General features: G+C 39.9%; 1 protein-coding gene across 1 annotated transcript in view; it reads right to left on the bottom strand.

The window, feature by feature from the left end:
* The window catches only part of ptprk (protein tyrosine phosphatase receptor type K), a 114,657-nt gene that overhangs the window by 90,561 nt on the left and 6,638 nt on the right, over nt 1-17,458 (bottom strand). The window lies entirely within an intron of this gene.

Here is a 17,458-nt window from a genome sequence, read left to right as displayed (position 1 = left end):
AAGAGAGCAGTGTAAAGTTAATTTGAATCAATTAATTCTATGATGTATACAAAAGCATCATCTTAGAAAATGTGAAGATTTTTGTCCATTTCTCACTCACAGAGAAAGGCTGTAACTAGTGCTCACATTCATTATCAATCTTCTTTTTATTTTCACAATCAAATAATTTCTTGATTTTACATGTAAGAAAATTTTACGGAAAAACCAACATTATAATCACCAAGATGCCACAGACATTTTTCACATTGCTCTCTCGGTGCAAGAAACAGCACCAACACCACACGTATTCAGTTTACTTTCAAAAAAAGACAAGAAAAAAAACTAGGAAATATTCACATTTGAGAAGCAGACAGCGTTGTATTTGGGGGATTTTGTCTTAATCAATTTGTACTTGAATTCATTTATTACAATTCGATCTCATGAAGGCTAATAAACGGCCCACTTATAGTCAAAATTCTGCGTGTAAACTCACTATAAAACATTACAAATGCCTGAAATGAGTCACACGAGCAGTGCACATTGTAAGTCTGCTAAACATCAGGTGTACTCAGAACAATTAAGCTTAAGAGCGAATCCTGTAAAGCTCTCAAGAGATAAATTGTGTCCATTGACCCAGATCAACCTCTCACTCTCTACACACACACACATAAAGACTCATACAAACACACAAACACACTCCACTTAATATCCTCAGCACTCCACTGGCCACTCCATTCCTCATCCAGTAAACTAGCTTCTATGTGTGTGACTGTGTATGTGCGTTTAAACTGAGGTCAACGGTTAAATGATGGTTATTAAGATTCATCTCTGAGTTCACAACTTGCAAATCAAATACCCACACACACACACACACACACACGCACACACACAGGATCAGATGAGGGTGGACTCTCTGTCAGAGTGAAGCAATTGTCCTTCCTCTTCTGTTTGTCTCTCGCCTGTCATTTAGACTCATTCAAATCGCTGACTGCATAATGAATCTGGTAATTGTAGCACTAAATCGGAGGTAAAAAACAGAGATCACAACAGATCAACCTCCTCATTTTGTTGTTTCCTCTCTCCTGCTCCACACTCGTGTTTCGTTAAGTGATTCTGCAAAGAGACAAATGGCACGTTTTATAACTCCTGAATAAATCATTTTCTGTACATAGACCGCGTGTCTGTGGATCTGTTGTGACATGCTGTTTACACATTTCTTAATATTTGCTTATTCCTGCCTCCTGCTGCCTACCAGGATGACAAAAGAATAATGATTACGAGGGTTACAAATAGAGGGGACGAGGAGAGGGAAGAAATTAATGACGATTCAAGTCGTCTTCACACCTAAAGATTGGAAAAATCCCCCCAAAAATTCTTACTTTTACTATGTTTATCACACATGAAGTCTGTTTGTGATTCAGTGCGTGCATGTGTGTGTGTGTGTGTGTCCTTACTGACTAATTGACTGCCTAACTAACAAGGAAGTTATTGGCTGACAGACAAACTGTCTCATTTTCTTCTTCGACTTTAACATACAAAAACACACACTCTCTCACACTCACACAAACACACACAGACGCGCGCGCACACACACACACACACACGTGCGCACACAGTATATACACACACAGCATGATGACTGAGTGGACCCTGTGTCAATCCCAGCAAGCCTCTATGCTCCGAGGCAGGAGATTCTGTCATCGCCGCAGCTACTGTCAGGCCGTATCATCAGTAGCCGTGGCAACTAATTAAGACCTGCCTGTCAGCCCGGTGGTCAGTGTGTGTGCGTGTGGAAACGTACAAAAAAGGGACAAACACATCCGTATAATTAACTACCTGTCATAAACACACATGCACACGCACACACACACACACACACACACACACAGAACTCTTCCTTGCCAAAGCGACTGTGTCTGCCAGTATGCATCAGTATCCTCAGCGTTACTCACCACGACTCACCAGTCAGTGGTCCTGAACACACACTGCACACACAAACCTAAAGCCTTGTGCACAGTAGATGTGAAATTAATGCTTTCATTTTACTTGTTTCATTTCTGATACTTTTGTGTAGTCGTAAAGAGTAACAGTTTTACAGTTAATCACAGGGCTCAGTAGTGTTAAAGAATTCTGATCTTTAACCAATAATACCATTTAAAAGCATTTTAATACAAGTTAAAGTCCTGCATTAACATGTTATTATGTAAAGGATAAGAAGTATCATCAGCTACATAAGTAGCTACTTAAGTAACTGGTGCAGAAAAATTATCTTTGTTGTTGTTATGTGCTTTTTTTGCATGTACATATTTTATACACATACTTCTTTAATGTATTTAATCAATAAAAATACATTTAAAAACTTGACCTTGTATATGAAATCAAAGAAAAACAATATACAATATGAAAATAGTTGTGAATTACACCCTTTAGCTAATGATATGGAATCACATTTATAACATGATCACATTTCTTGTATTTTAATCTGCAAAATTCTAATTTTACCTCAAATTACACTTTTCAGATAACTGAGTAAAGTTAAGTTTCTCCCTCCATAATGTTGTGGAGAACAAAATGGGAATACTCAAACTGAGTTAAATTTGTTCAGTTCAGAACTTTAGTAAATTGTATGAGTCACTTTGCTCCAATACTGTGCATGTTTTTTTTTTCAAATAGCTTATGATGAACATGCACTGTTTTTTCTGTCACTACAGCCTCATCTCAAGTCTCAAAATAAGCAGCTAATGTAGATCATCCAGTTAGCTGAACAACAGAAAAATCATGTTTCAGCCAGTTGCTCTCTTCTGTATAGGACATCCGCCCTCACCACATTAAGCAGCGATGCAGGTTCACTGACTGAATAAGTGTGTGTGTGTGTGTGTGTGTGTGTGTGTGTGTGTGTGGTCAGTAATGAGGTGTGACTAGTGTGTGTCAGTGAAAGTTGAGTGATCGGCGTAATGAGAAACAGATCATGAAGGAAGAGAATAGAGACAGGAGATGTACAGACAGAGAGGAAGGGGATGTATTAATATCTTTTTTTTTAGTAACGATTGATTGCACATCTGAAGGCAGTTTGTGTCGCTGCAAAATGTTTTTGATGCTGCGGGGCATTTGATGGGACAGACCAAAGACTGATTGTAAATATGAGAAAGTAATATTTCCTTCCTGTCTGAAAACAAGATCAACATTGACTCTCTGGACTGATGACTGAAGCCTGTCATTAAAACTAGGGTTGCACAATATATGCCAGGATATTCATTTAAAAAAAAGGTTTTCTTAGAATGAGGTTGCTTCAAATGGCTCTAGCTTCAAACTTCAAACGGTGTCTTGAAAAAGAAAAGAACATTTTGAATGGTTTGTGATTAAACGTATGTTGGAAACTCCATTCTTTGGCATTTTAAAATAAAGATTGTTAGGCTTTTATTTTAAAGTGTTTTACAGTCTTAAGCTGAGAGTACTTTACATGCAGTTTGAATTCAAACCTGCTTTTTTTAATAAAGTAAGGACGTTCTGGTAGATAGAAGGTTACGACATTAACTTAACCACAGAAAAAGGAAATTGGTACGGATCAAAAGCTAAAAGGGAACAGTAACTAAGTGAAAGGTTTGATATATAAGGTGGATATCTTTTTTGACTCGTCAGCTGAGCTGTCTGGGATTTTTTTTTTAAAGTGAAGTGAGACATCAGTCAAAGATGCATCAGTGTCGTTCTTTTCCCATCACTGTGACTTCAGCTTGCTTTGATCGGCTGCAGCCCCGGATGTTTCCGAGCACACTGATTTACACGTCACTTAAGTCTTAATTAGCTAATGGTGCAACTTGATTTAGTAAAGTGTGGGAGTCAATCTAGTTAGCAGGTCAAATGAATGCAGGGAGACCTGTACAAACATACTTAGTGATGGGTTTACAAAGAGCTGGTTCAAGCCAATCCAGATGTCTAAATATCATGATTATTAAGGAGAGAAACAACTTGACAAAAGAACAAAGTGTTACCAATGTCTAAATGGTGCCACCTTCAAAATGTGGGTCACTTAAGGCAAAAAAAAAGTTGGCCAACTGAGTGAGGTAAAGTTTTACCTTGTACTACATCCCCCTTGTTCAAACTAATCAGCTCCAGCCAAAAGCTGAAGAATGTGAAACAGAAACAGGCCCCTGCAAGACAAACACTCTGATTTCACAGCAGAAAATGATCACTCTCTGAATGGGAATCCAGCCTGTTAGCCAAGTAAACACACACTCATGAGACAAGGAACGAAGTCCAACCCCTCGCGTCTCTACCGCCCTTCTGTGCGAATCTGGGTTAACTGTTTGTGTTTGACCTCTTTCTGCTGGTCAAAGTGTAACCTCACTACATCCACACACCCCGTCTCCACAAGGCAGCAGTAAAAAGTGTTAAAGCATTGAACCATAAACAGGTTGAAGACCGAATGAGGAAAAACTCGCCCAAAAAAGACGAGATGAGACAAAAAGAAAAGCCATGCTCTGCATCCTATCACACCAGCATAACTTTCACTCCCTCCCCCCTGTCTGCTCCTCGGTTGTTATCAGTAGAAATAGAGGAGGGGAGGGGGGGATTGAAAGAGTGCAGCTGTGAGAGTTTGTTGTGTCAGTTGGCTCAGTTCTGGCGTAGTTCCTTATCACACTTCAAACAGCTCTTGCTCCGTCTCCCACACACTTTTCTCTGCCCACTTTTATTCTGTATCATTTACTCTGAATTCTCCTTTTTTGTGAAGGATTACAGCTCATGTTTGTTTTTATAGGATTGAGTCTGTACCATACATCAAAAAAGTGTCTTATTTTGGTTTTAAAGCAACTAAGTTCTTTCAGATCTTTTTTTTTTTGTTCTTTCTTAAAATAACTTTGTTCAGTTTTAGGTAGATGAAACTCGGCAAACAACTTTCTCATAGAGGATATAGCGGGAAATGTTTTGAAAAGAGATGAACCAATCTCTTCATCGCCGTTTAGAAGATCAAATCCCCCCAAAATATATATCTGTACATCTACTAGTCGAGCCAAATCACAAAAAAATGTATCTGTACATCTACTAGTCGAGCCAAAGAAAAAATAATAATTATGTGTTCATCTACTAGCCAGGCCAGATTTTAAGTATTATGTGCTGTAATTCAACATACAAAAAAGCTATGAAAACAGTCTGTTCGCAAAGCTGCACTGGTTTTAAGCAGCGAGGTTCTGCTGAAACATCGTCGCTGGATAGTATTTCCATTTTCAGGGCTCATGATTTTAGGTTGATTTGATTTGATGCAGCTAGATCTCTGAATGCTGCCACCGTTCACGGTCAAATCTTAAAATAAATCAATGTCCCTTTGGTCACACTCAGATTCAGCACTTTGTTCAAAAACCACACCATGATAGGCTAAAAAAAAAAACAATTTCATACAAAGATTTTCTGTTCTACAAACCAAACAAGGAGCAAACAGATGTATTTGTAAAAGCAGAGAGAGCTTTCTAATGAACACACTGAGAAAGCCAGAAAACAAAGACAAATGGCATCCTACTCCCAAGATACATTAAACTCAAGTTTTTTAAACCACGCTTCATTATGCTCTAATAACACGCTAAATTGATATCACAGCAGCCAGGAAAAATGATTTACAATTCACTTAAGAAGTCGGGACGGAGTGAGATAGTGAGACCAGCCACAGAGAGAAATAAAGAAAACAGTGTTTAGTTAAGCCCACTCTTTGTTCTCGGTGTCGTTTAGAAGACGGTCGGCTTTCTCATTCTTCCTCACAAGTAGGAGGAGGCTTTGCACTGTTCAAGGATGTGTTGGGTGCCAGCAACAGTCGTGTTGATTTTTTCAGTGATTCTAAGAAAAACCAGGCGGTATCATGAACGTGACTCATGTTTGAGGAATCCCACAGGAGGAGGCTAAATGTTGACTAGTTTTTTCCTGGAGCAAAAATCATCATTCAAGAAGCAGAGACCAAACTATAAATACTATCTTGACAAAGATGAGTATCCAGTTAACCCTGTATACCTTCTCAGTGAGAAGCTGATAAAATCTTATTTTTAACTTACTGACAGACAATTTGAATGTTCCAATAATTATCAACCACTTTATAAAAAACAAGTATTTTGACAAAAAAGTCAATATACTCTGAATTCCTTCTTCAGTTGTTTGATGAATCACTGTTGACATTTTTCCCTGTCATGTTAAATTTCAAAGTAAAAAAAGAAAACCTTCAATGTTATCGATAATGGAAAAATAGTTTACAGATTCATTGACCTGAAAGTAAATGTTAGTTGAAGCCCAAGGCCCCGTGACCACCTGGCGTTTTTTTCTGATCACCAGCATCTTAAAATGGTTTCCAATGAGTAGAGGGCTTTCCCAACAGCATTTCATTCTGAGCGCTTCACCTGTTTGTGCGGCTGCTCCGAGCGCTTCACATTTTCATAAAAGGCGCTGTTGTCGTCACCGGCGCTCTTTTCCAAATATACAATATTTCCCATATTTTTGCCGTCTACGGATCGTGTTTCGTAACCACATCTTCTTTGCTCTGAGTTCTGCGTTCATCTGGAGGAAAACTGATCCTTAAATTAAAAAACATTCAGTAAAAAGTAACAGAGAAGTGTCTGTCATACAGCGGCTGTTGTCAACAGACTGTTGTCATAGAGACGGGACGGACGTGCAGCGCTTTTGTTCTCAGTGCACAAACGCTTGATGCAAACGCACAGCCAGCGCTTTTCTGCATGGAAAAAATGCAAGGTGGACAGGGTGCCAACCTGACATTTATATCCAGAACCAGGCTTCACTGTTGCTCCTTGGTGGTTTAGATTAATACATCTAATATTCAAACCCACTTCATTGAATTAGAACATTCTCTTTTTTGTGTTGGGATCTTTGCTAGAAATTGAAATAAAGTTATGTGGGTATGACCAATCTCTAGCTGCACAGCACGAGTTTGTAATGATGTAATATGCAGTCAAGACTAGATTAAAAGAACAACTTCAGGCGATATCATTCTTGAAATTTCTCTGATTCTAAGACAACTTCATGTTGTGTGTTGGTTTAAAGACGGTCAGACAAACACTTTTATGTGTTGGATTTTTGTGTATAACTGCATGTTTTTGTGCTCATACATTGGAGATGAAAAACCTTCATGAAAAGCTGTGAAAAAAATCTCAAAATCTTCACGTACTTACATAACAGTCACAGCTTTTAAACACCAATACAACATAGCTCAGCTCGGTCCAATTTGAACGTCTTACTCTTAGTTTAACTCCAAGAAAATCTAGCTACTTGGAAGAGAAAGAGCCAAGAGAAGTGTCCATCTTCTCACATTGTACAAGCAGAGCTGAAAAATGTAAACACAAGGTCATTTTTACTTCAGGACATTCAGGCTGAGCTCCTCGTACTAAGGTAACAGCATAAACAGAGGAGAAATATGAAGACTTTCGAATCAAGAATGGTGCAACAGATCATGTGAATCAAGTGAAATATTGTGGAAATGCAATAGAGGTTTTAAGACTTTCTTTGTCATTTTAACATGCATGAATGTTTCATACAACCACTTGTTATTGAACCATATAGGAGAAATAAAAAAAGGGCAACAGGACAAATGCTGCAGAATAGATTATAGCCTATTATTAGCAGCAGAAGATAGATCCTCTAACTGCAGATTTGTTTGCTATAAGCCCTCGTGAAATCAAATCCCTGCAATGGCCTGGCCTGTTTTATTAAGTGCAAAGTGTAAAGCTTAAACATCACCAGCTCAACATCACCACCAGGAATGATGAAACAAATATGTTTAGGTCATACATACAGCTAAAAGTGAGTTCAAATGGGAAAAAAAAAACTGTAGTCAGTCTCTTTATCCTCCCTCACTCCCTCTCTCCCTCCTCTGCTGCCTCAATTAAAGTCTTCCCCCCCTCCTCTCCTCCTCCTTCAATCGCTCCTGCTCTCTTTGGACCACTAACCTTGATTCACTGTTCTACTTGACTCTGCCGCGGGCTGGGACATGCATCCACACACACACAGAACACAGACATAGACACGGACAGACAGAAAGATTTACAAGCCGACACGCCGGCGTACGCAGAACTGTAGAAATACACATGTAAGTTGACCGTGGTGAAGCAGAAGCGGTTAGTTTGGGGCCTGTGTGAGGGGAAAGTGTGGCTAACCGAAACCACATGTGGCTCCCTCTCTCTCGCTCCATCCAGAGGTATGTAAGCCCTCTGGAGTGTGTGTGTGTGCGTGTGTGTGTGTGTGTGTGTGAGATGGTACGTGTGAGTGAAGGGGGAGGTGTAATAAAGGCACAGCCAGTTTCATGCTTCGACTTTAACCTTAAATTATCCAGGGAGTCATTGTGTTGCTGTTTGTAGCCACTCTTCCATACATTCACAAGGTTACCCCGATGTAACTACAGTTTTCTACTGGTGGCCGCTGCAGCAGTGCCAGTGGATCGGCCTGAGGTTAAGTGGTTTGCACAAGGGTAAAGGAACAAATTACAAGTTAGTGAAGCCAAAGCATACATTAGAACTGCTGTTTATGTGTTAAATAGGACAACATCTATTATAGGGTTTTTAGAATGTTTCAAATCTAAGTGTTTGTAACAGAATGTGTTTCCTCTCGTTCCCCTCTTTTAGGGTCAGTACATCCAAATACAACAAATGTAAAAAAAAAAGTCATTAATGTGTAGGTCACATATGGTATCTCTTAAAAGCAAATGGTAAATCTTGACCAGCTGCTTGACCAAACAGACCCTCGATCAGATCATAGTTTTTTCCCGATGTAGCTTTCATCTAAGGGGAAAAAGGACCACCGAGTTTTCAACAGCGTGCGAGAGAAACGATGCAGTTCAAAGGTTGAATAAAGACTTCTACATTTTCCAACACAATGCACTACTGGTGTTTCCACAGGCTGACCGTGCATATTTAATGAAATCGATCAACTCTGAACATCAAGACTAACAATGTTCATCAGACAGAGTTCACACCGAAAGAGGAAACACATCCTTGACAAACATTCAGAAATTGGGTGAATATTTGCCACAATTGTTGATTATGTGACTGAACCTTTTACTGGTGCCATTTTCCTTTCATAAGACCTAATTTTGAAGAAACAAGCCAGCTAGTGATGAATTGAATAAGTCGTCTTTAAAAATGTATCCAAAGAGCCTTTCCTTGGTCTCGCCTAGTCACTGTTTAGAGGTTTTATACACTTCACAAAAAGGTACATTGCATTGCAAATTGAAGCTCAGTCATTAAAGTCTCAACTAAAACGAGAGAGAAGCTTTGCATAGAAACAGAGGATAACATTACTTTTGATGCTACACTGAAGGTTTATGTACATATGTTTTACCCTTCTGGGGCTGTAATTATCTCTGCTGGCTATGTGTTGCCATAATTCCTGATGCACCACAGACTACAGCATCAAAAAACAACTGTGACACACCTGGATAAACAGAAGTGACATATCTATCTTTTTTTTTCTTCAGTTTTCTAAATAGAGTGATAGAAAGCCTTCCACAAGGTTTCCATTTTGTACTTAATATACATGACCTTAAATGAGGGCATGACAGTATGTGGGCAACGGTTTTGAGCGTGCGCCCCATGTACATAGGCTGGGTTGGAGTCCGACCTGTGGCTCCTTTCCCCGCTCTATCTGTCCCCAGTTTCTGTCTCTACAATGAAGGCATAAAAAGCCAAAAGATAAATCTGTTAAAATTGAGGGAAACATATAGATTGGCCCTCATTAATCTAGAAAACCTTAATCAACCACAAAAATGTACAGTAACTCACACATGCTCACAGGCTGCAGCAGTTCTGTTTCAAACATGCACTTAACTTCTTAAAGCTGACTTTGTACTGAGGGACTAACCCTACAAGACAGAGCGACGCTGTGTGTTAAGGTAGTATTGTATGACTGTGTGCGTCTGTGTGTGTGTATGTGTGTGTGTGTGTGAGGTTAAGTGTAAGAGACAGTTTGTGTCATGTGGAGGTAGAGCTGTATCTGCTAACCGTTACTCCGACAAGACAGCTCGCTTTGCTCACCCATACACAACGAACACACATACATGAGATGCACACACAGACACTTTATTTACCTTTGGCCGATACAGACATCGTGACAGTTAACCAAGCCACTTAATACAAAGAGACAGTTTCTTCTACAAAGGTTTAAATTCAGGGGGGGGGTGTAGTGTGTCGTGTGTGTGTGTGAGTCAGAGTAAATCTGGCTGAACTGAAAACAGAGTGACAAAACACTAACAAAAGCATTCCAGAAAGTGGGTAAGAGAGATAGCAGGACAGAGGGGGGAGAAAGAGAGAGAAACCTTGACATGATAACATGATACAGGAGAGGGGGGGGGGGAAATGAGTTGGAGACGAAGGACAGCGTGACACCGAAGAGGAGAATTTGTTCTTAAGTGTTTTCGCTTGGGAGATGTGATTGATACACTCAAGAAATTACAGCAACTTGTGTAACTTTGACAAAAAAAAAGTTTAAAAAGCAGAAATGTCGAAACTTACTGGTTCTATCGTCTCAATTGTGAAGATTTTCTGCTTTTATTGGTTTCTTTTTAGTCTAAATTATTTTGGTTCTGGAGTTTGGTTAGGCAAAGAATAAGAAATGCCTCAGTGGAAATTTGACAAATGTGGAGGCCTGTTTTACTACCAAACTAAAACTTTAACAAGGATGAAAACAGATTATTTTATAATGACACTGAACTGGGGGGACAGGTCATTTTTGACGAATTAACTTGAAGGACTGCGGGTTACAATCCTAGAGGTTAGCTGGACTTTTAAGTCAATTGCATTTTCCCTTTACAGTGCATAAGTCCTTTTGTAATAACAAAGTTGAATACAGAGGCCGGCAGATTGGTTATTCGAACCTCAGGTCAGGAGGCACGACGAGATGTAGCTCTACATTTAGGACAGTAAAGAAAACCTAATGTTTTTTATTCTAAAGTTTCATTAGCCTTCTTAAATAAGAGACGGTGCTTTGAATAATACTAACTTCATTCAGTTTACAGTTATTTCTTAAAGTACTGCACTGCTGTGTTGCTCCCATGGATATCTTAAATTACAATTTCCACCTTAAGCAGACTCCACACACTTTATCCCTGTAATTCAACACCATTAAGTCTGGAATTGAGCGCACAAAATCCCACCCTTGATCTTGTTTTGGGTGTTTGGAAAGGGAAACACAAAAACAGGGGGGGAAATGGAGAAGAGAAGGTGGGCTGAAGAGGGGGAGAAAAGGGGCATTAGTGGAGGGTATGTAGAAGCAAAGAATGGGGGGGGGGGAGTACATGAGAATGGGGGATGGTTTGATAAACATTGTGTTGCTTTGTTTGGGTTAGTGGGCCATAAATTCCAACAAAAAGGAGTGGAAAAGGGGGAATGGAGGTAAAATAAACGTAAGAGAAGGTTGTAAGGGAGTTAAAAGAGTGATCATCAGAAATGTTTGGAGGAATCAGAAGAAGTAGGGAAGGTAGAGTAGAGGGGAGGAGAGTGTGTTTGACTAAACTGACTGATATTGCTCGACTCCACCAGACACCGTGGAGTCTGCATAGTGTCAACAACGCAAAGGAGTGTGTTTGTGTGCATGTGTGTGTGATGTGTTGCTCAAGTGAGTATCATAAAAAAAATCAAATACCTTCACAATAAGAATCTCACAGCTACCTGCCAACGAAAACCTTGCATATCCTATTTTGGTGTTTTTCTTGGTTCTCATGTTGCTCTGCAGCTGTGACTTCCCTTGGGAATTTTTCCTGCTTCTTATCACTTCTAGGGGAAAGGACACACTATTTGCACCATTTTAAAAACTTTGTAGTTACTGTAATCTGGGTGGAAGAACTCTTGCTCAGTGTTTCCCACAAGGATTTATTCGCTCACTTTAAAACAGAAAAGGCCTTGGGGAAATACGGCCTCAGTAGGTGTCCACACCCTTAAATCTATTGAAACCCTGGAAAAAAAACTATTGTTTAGTCCCATGAATGCAGGGAAATAAATCCGAGCACTTCAGTGTTTTCGAGGTATAAAGTTACTGGAAGCCCAGCGAGGCCCCTCTCTCAGTTAATCTGTTTGAGGTGCTAAATATTTAAATTCTGATGTAGGCTAGCAACACACTGCTATGTTTACACATCATTTGTGACCTAATTTGAATCCCCAAGAAGTATGCTTTTCAGATGTAATCCCCCATTTGAGACTATCAGGCAGTAGTACAGTAAAGTACAGCTTTCCTCATGTTTTAAACTAAACTATATTCAAGCTGATGCTGGCTATGAACATTAAAGTGTAACTCTAGTGGAAGGGAAAATTAGAAATTTGTGTTTTCCATTGACTTAGTGTCCTTGTTGAGCTGCAGTGAAAGGATAGTAACTTTGTACTATAAAGCAGTATTCACATATGCATATCATGCAAATCCTGAAAATTTTAATGAATTTCAGGAGGACTGCCCCTGAAATCCTCCTGATATGGTTGTTCACACATGGACCTCACAGCAGGGGACGACTCACCATGTCAGGCAGGATGGGGAGGCATGACATGATGTAAATAGAAGTTGAAGTGGGGGTCTTCTTTGGCTAGTTTGGGTTTGTCACATGGTTACTGTAATTGTACCTCTAGCCAATGTACATGAAAATGTTTACAACATTCTTCGGATATAATATGAATCTACTGAAACCAAAGAGTCTAAATTTAAACAAAATGTAACAAATCAAATAACTAATTTGTTCTCACACGATTTTCTACTGACAACTTGTAGGGCTTTCACACTTGCAGAAAACTCCAGGAGGAGCTGTAGGTGTGAACGCAAATAGCATTTTCTCCTGCCAGCCCCCTAGTATTTTTACCGCAGAAAGTCTTAAACCCTTTTCACACATACGGAAATCTCCTGAAAAACTCCGGAGATTTCCAGGTGGAGCTGTATGTGTGAACGCAACAGCCGAATTTTTCACTCCGATATTACCCGGAGTTTATCCTGCCAGACCCCTAGTATTTTTTCCCCAGATAATCCAGGTCAGCTGATGTCTGAACGTGGCTGAATATACTCCAGAGATTTTCAATTTGAGCCAATAGGAAGAGAATGACGTTTATATAGTGACCGGCTAAAGTGTCTGCCTGCGACCACTACGATCTCCGTGCACGTAATTAAACGGCTGCATTATGTTTTCAGTTCGTCAGTATGTTGTTCTCCTCTCTTTTGTGGATGTTGTCAGTCCATTGGATTACACATAGCATTGATATAAAGGCAAATATTCTCATTATAACGTCATGCAGCGGACTCTGTTGCTATGGCCGCTACTTCCACATTGTTTGTTCTGTTGCTATGGCCGCTACTTCCACATTGTTTGTTTACGTCACATCTTACGGTGGGAAATCCCCCGCCCCCCCTCCCCTCTGACAGGGATAGTCCCCCGCTGTGAGGAGCATATGTGAACGACTAGGTCGGGAGAATCTCCGGAGAAGTCCTCCTGTCAATATCTGGATATTATCCGGAGTGCATATGTGAAAACGGCTTTAGTGAGCTGATGTGAGAACGCAGCAGGATGTTAACAGGAGAATTCACCTTGAGCCAGTGGGAGACAGCGGTGACGTTTATATCCTGAGACTGGAGTCGGTGCATAAACTGTCTGCACGCAACCTCTACGATCTCTGTTCACTTAATTAAACGGCTGCATTAGGTTTTCTGTCAGTATGTTGATCTCCGCTCTTTTGTTGATATTGTGCTTCCGTCGCATTACCCATAGCATTGATATAAAAGCAAATATTCTCTTTATAGTATCGTACAGCGGAGTCTGTTTCTTCGTCCGCTACTTCCGCATCGTTTTTTTTTCGTCTTACCTAAGGGTCCCCCCCGCCCGTCTGAAAGTATAGTCTCCAGCTGGGAGGAGCATGCGTGCACAGCCAAGTCAGGAGAATATCCGGAGTAGTCCCGCTGAAATGATCTAGATATTTTCAGGAGTGCATATGTGAAAACGGCTTTGGTTAATGTTTGAACTTGCAAAGAAAGCTTTCTCTTGGAGCAATATTTAAAAAAAAAAACGTTATTTTTGCAAAGTGGTGAACATTATTAATTCATTGGCAAACAAGTTAAGCTAGTCCAACTATTTCCTGCTCATTTTCTTTAAAATGTTCTCTTTGATATCTTTAACTCAGTAATCGTAATCATTCAGAAGCAGTTATCTGGAGGTAAAATCGTAATGAGCGTACATAATGTTGCTTTAACATGTTTAACAAGCTACATCTAGAGCTGAGAGTGTCTCAGCAGGACCGACCAGAAAAGTGACAGACAGATGTTCAACACTCAAATGTCTGTCTGCAGACTCCCACACGCAGCCTGTCTGTTAGAATGATTGACTGAAGGTGCTCAACACGTGCACGCCATGCTGTCAGACTGACCGTGTGTCTGCAGTCATGTAGTCATTTGCTAACAGAAGGGACGCACACACACACAGGAATGAAAGACAGACAGACAGACAGACAGACAAAAAGAGCGATTACTATGGAGGACAGATTGATAAAAAAAAAACTGTGCAACATCAATTAGAGGAAAAAGATAACTATGGGATATCTGCTGGAAGATTTAAATCTCTGCTTACACAGAGCAGGAGCGCAGTAATGTGAAGATACACGGTCGGGGGATGGAGATGATAATCTTAATGGACTGGTCATCTGTCTGTGAGCCCCTGATTCACACACACACACATAGAAAAGGGGTTTATATCTCGAAAGCTTTCTGCTGCTTTCTACTGAAATCAGCTTAAAGAGCAGAGGAGAGTTATTAGAAAGGTCTATAAGAACTGTAAAAATACTGTCCTTTTTGCTATCAGGATGTACATACTGTGACTGTAAGTCCTCTGGGGTTTTAACACGTGGCCACACACAGAGATCAGGATGAGACTTGCTATGGTATACTGCACAGGGATTGCTTATGGCTATGGCTACTTTTGTGTGTGTGTGGTGCAGCTTTATGACAGATGTCTTCTTAACTGGACTAATGGAAAACACTTCAGCCACTGCCCATAGCTGCATGCACACACACACGCACACACACACAGATAACAGCCCTTTGGCCCTGACTATAAACCCTATTCCACCTGAAGGCTAACATAAAGAGGCTCCATCTCACATATATACACCGTTTTTTTGTCAAGTTTACTCACATACAGACAAAAGAACAAAGTAAAAAAAAAAAAAAAAAAAAACTCCTTTTATGGACAGCTTTTTTCTGTCTTGAACAAATTCCAATGTAGCCTGTCACTTCAGAGACACTTCCTTATCTTAATTTGTCTAAAGTGTCTCTTAAGGAGCTTTGAGTTCGACTAAAATAGCCTCAGCAAGGACACTAAGGCACATGTCCCCGAAAAGTCCAAACGTATGATTCCCATTGAAATTCTCCTGTTCTAAGATAATCTTTTGGACTGCTAAGAAGGATGATCGTGTGATCATGTGGCACACTTCCCAGCTCTTATTTGAAGCGAGGCTGCATGGTTAAGCAACAAGAGTTCCCAAAAACTTGTGTATTTTAGTCTTCAGTGGTTTGGCTAGACCCCCAGTGTTGGCAAACATTTGCTAAACATGCAGGGCAATGGCAGGGCTCGGTTACAGAAACAGCAGAGAAACAGGAGATTTACAGTAAGGGTTTGGCCCCACGCTGACACTTGATCAGCTTTGGGATGAGCTCTCTACTCGAGGTTCTTGCATGTAACCTTCAACAGTATTTGATGCAATCATGTTAACACTCATTTGTTCAAATTATCAAAAGATGATTCCAGTTGTATCAGACAGCTGTATTTCCAATAAACGTAGCTCTAGTCATCTTTTCTGACTTCATACTCACTACATCCTTTAGACAGTAGATAACTCATGTTACTATTGGAGCAGAAAGTAAGTTGAGAATAGTATGTGCTTTGATAAGTATTGCACAAAGATGTTTTTTGTGAAAAAATAAGGCCTTGATATTTCAAAACGTTTCCTTTTTGAGAAAGGCTCAGTGGAATTTGATGGAAATAGAAAACTTGACTGTACAACTATGAGTTTAGTTTCCAAACAGAAGACCAGCACTATATCCCTCTTTGTAGTTATGGATTATTCAAAATAGAACAAGAACATTATTGAAAACATTTTTAAGTTTGATTTTGTGCCTGTAAATTAGAAATAAAGTTAGATATAAAGTAAATCCGCCAACAACCAAATCCTAACTAACATGAAACCTACATACATCTTTATTCAGTTTTACTTCACCTTCAAATTACAGCAAACTCACGAAGCACTGGAGGTTGTTTCACTCACAAACACATCTTATCTCAGGGACCGAGTTGAGCGTTTTTACTGAGACACGTTGCGGCTGAGGTGGAAGCTGCCAAAACTGTTTTCAAGAATCTGTCCTGCTTAATGTGAACTGACAGTGTTTCTGCCCTGCTGGGCTTTCGTTATGTATCTATTATTTTTGCATCAAATAATGTGTGTTTTGGAGCATAGCACTTCAAATCCTGTGTTAGACTTACACATGTTTATAAGGGGGGGGGGGGGGGGGGGAAATCAAGCATTTTTTTTGGTTTGGGGACTTGTCTACATCAACTGTGGATTTTTGTAAATAAACATAAAGATGATTTTTGCTTTGATTTTGTCGGAGCAAAGCAAAGCCTTGTGGGATACCAAACTCCACAGTTAACACAACTCGGTTAGACTCTGCATTGTGCAGTGTCTGCAGCGTCTATTTTACTAACCTGTCACTTTCACACAAAAACACCAGTCCCTCATTAACACCACTCCCACATCGAGTGTCTGTGTGTGAAGGAGAGACAGGCGGAGGCAGGAGAGTTAGAGGATAGGTGTGAGACGGAGTGAGAGGATGTGAGGTAGCTAAAATGGACAGTTATGAGAAGAGAAGACGAAGAGGTGTGTTCTGGGACTGCAGGGACAAAGTTACTTTGAAAAATCCTTCAATAAAAACATGACTCAACTAAACAAACAGCAGCGGGAACCTTTAAACCTGCCGACAGCTGTCTAACTACACACAGGCAGACAGACAGAGACAAAGTAGGGAGGAGAGGTACACACACAGACAGACAAATGGCAAATAGATCAACTGGCAGCCAGGCTGGCAGAGTCACAAACACAGACTACAGTAAACCAGTGCCGCAGTGTTTCAACAAACTTTTTCAGTGAATTCATTATGAATTCAAAACACTTCCATTATAACAGATGCAGATTTGACCTTGAAAATATGACACTTTACAAATATTTCACGATTGAACCTTCAATTTGCAGAGAATCAAGTAGGATCATGACTCTATACTAAATGTTATCACAATGTGACGTTAGGAGGTGAAAGAAAATACTGATACACTTAAGAGTCCCGATATTAAAATATGTGATACAAGATCAATTCTCCATAAAAATACTGTGTAGGTTTTTATTGCTATTTTACATACAGTGATATTTTTTTTTTACTGACACCAGTAGCTATTGTCTTTGTTGGGATGCATGAAAAGATACTGAAATGTTGA

The sequence above is a fragment of the Labrus mixtus genome, chromosome 12 (assembly GCF_963584025.1).
Source record: "Labrus mixtus chromosome 12, fLabMix1.1, whole genome shotgun sequence".
Taxonomy (NCBI): Eukaryota; Metazoa; Chordata; class Actinopteri; order Labriformes; family Labridae; genus Labrus; species Labrus mixtus.
This window is presented reverse-complemented; position numbering and strand designations above follow the sequence as displayed.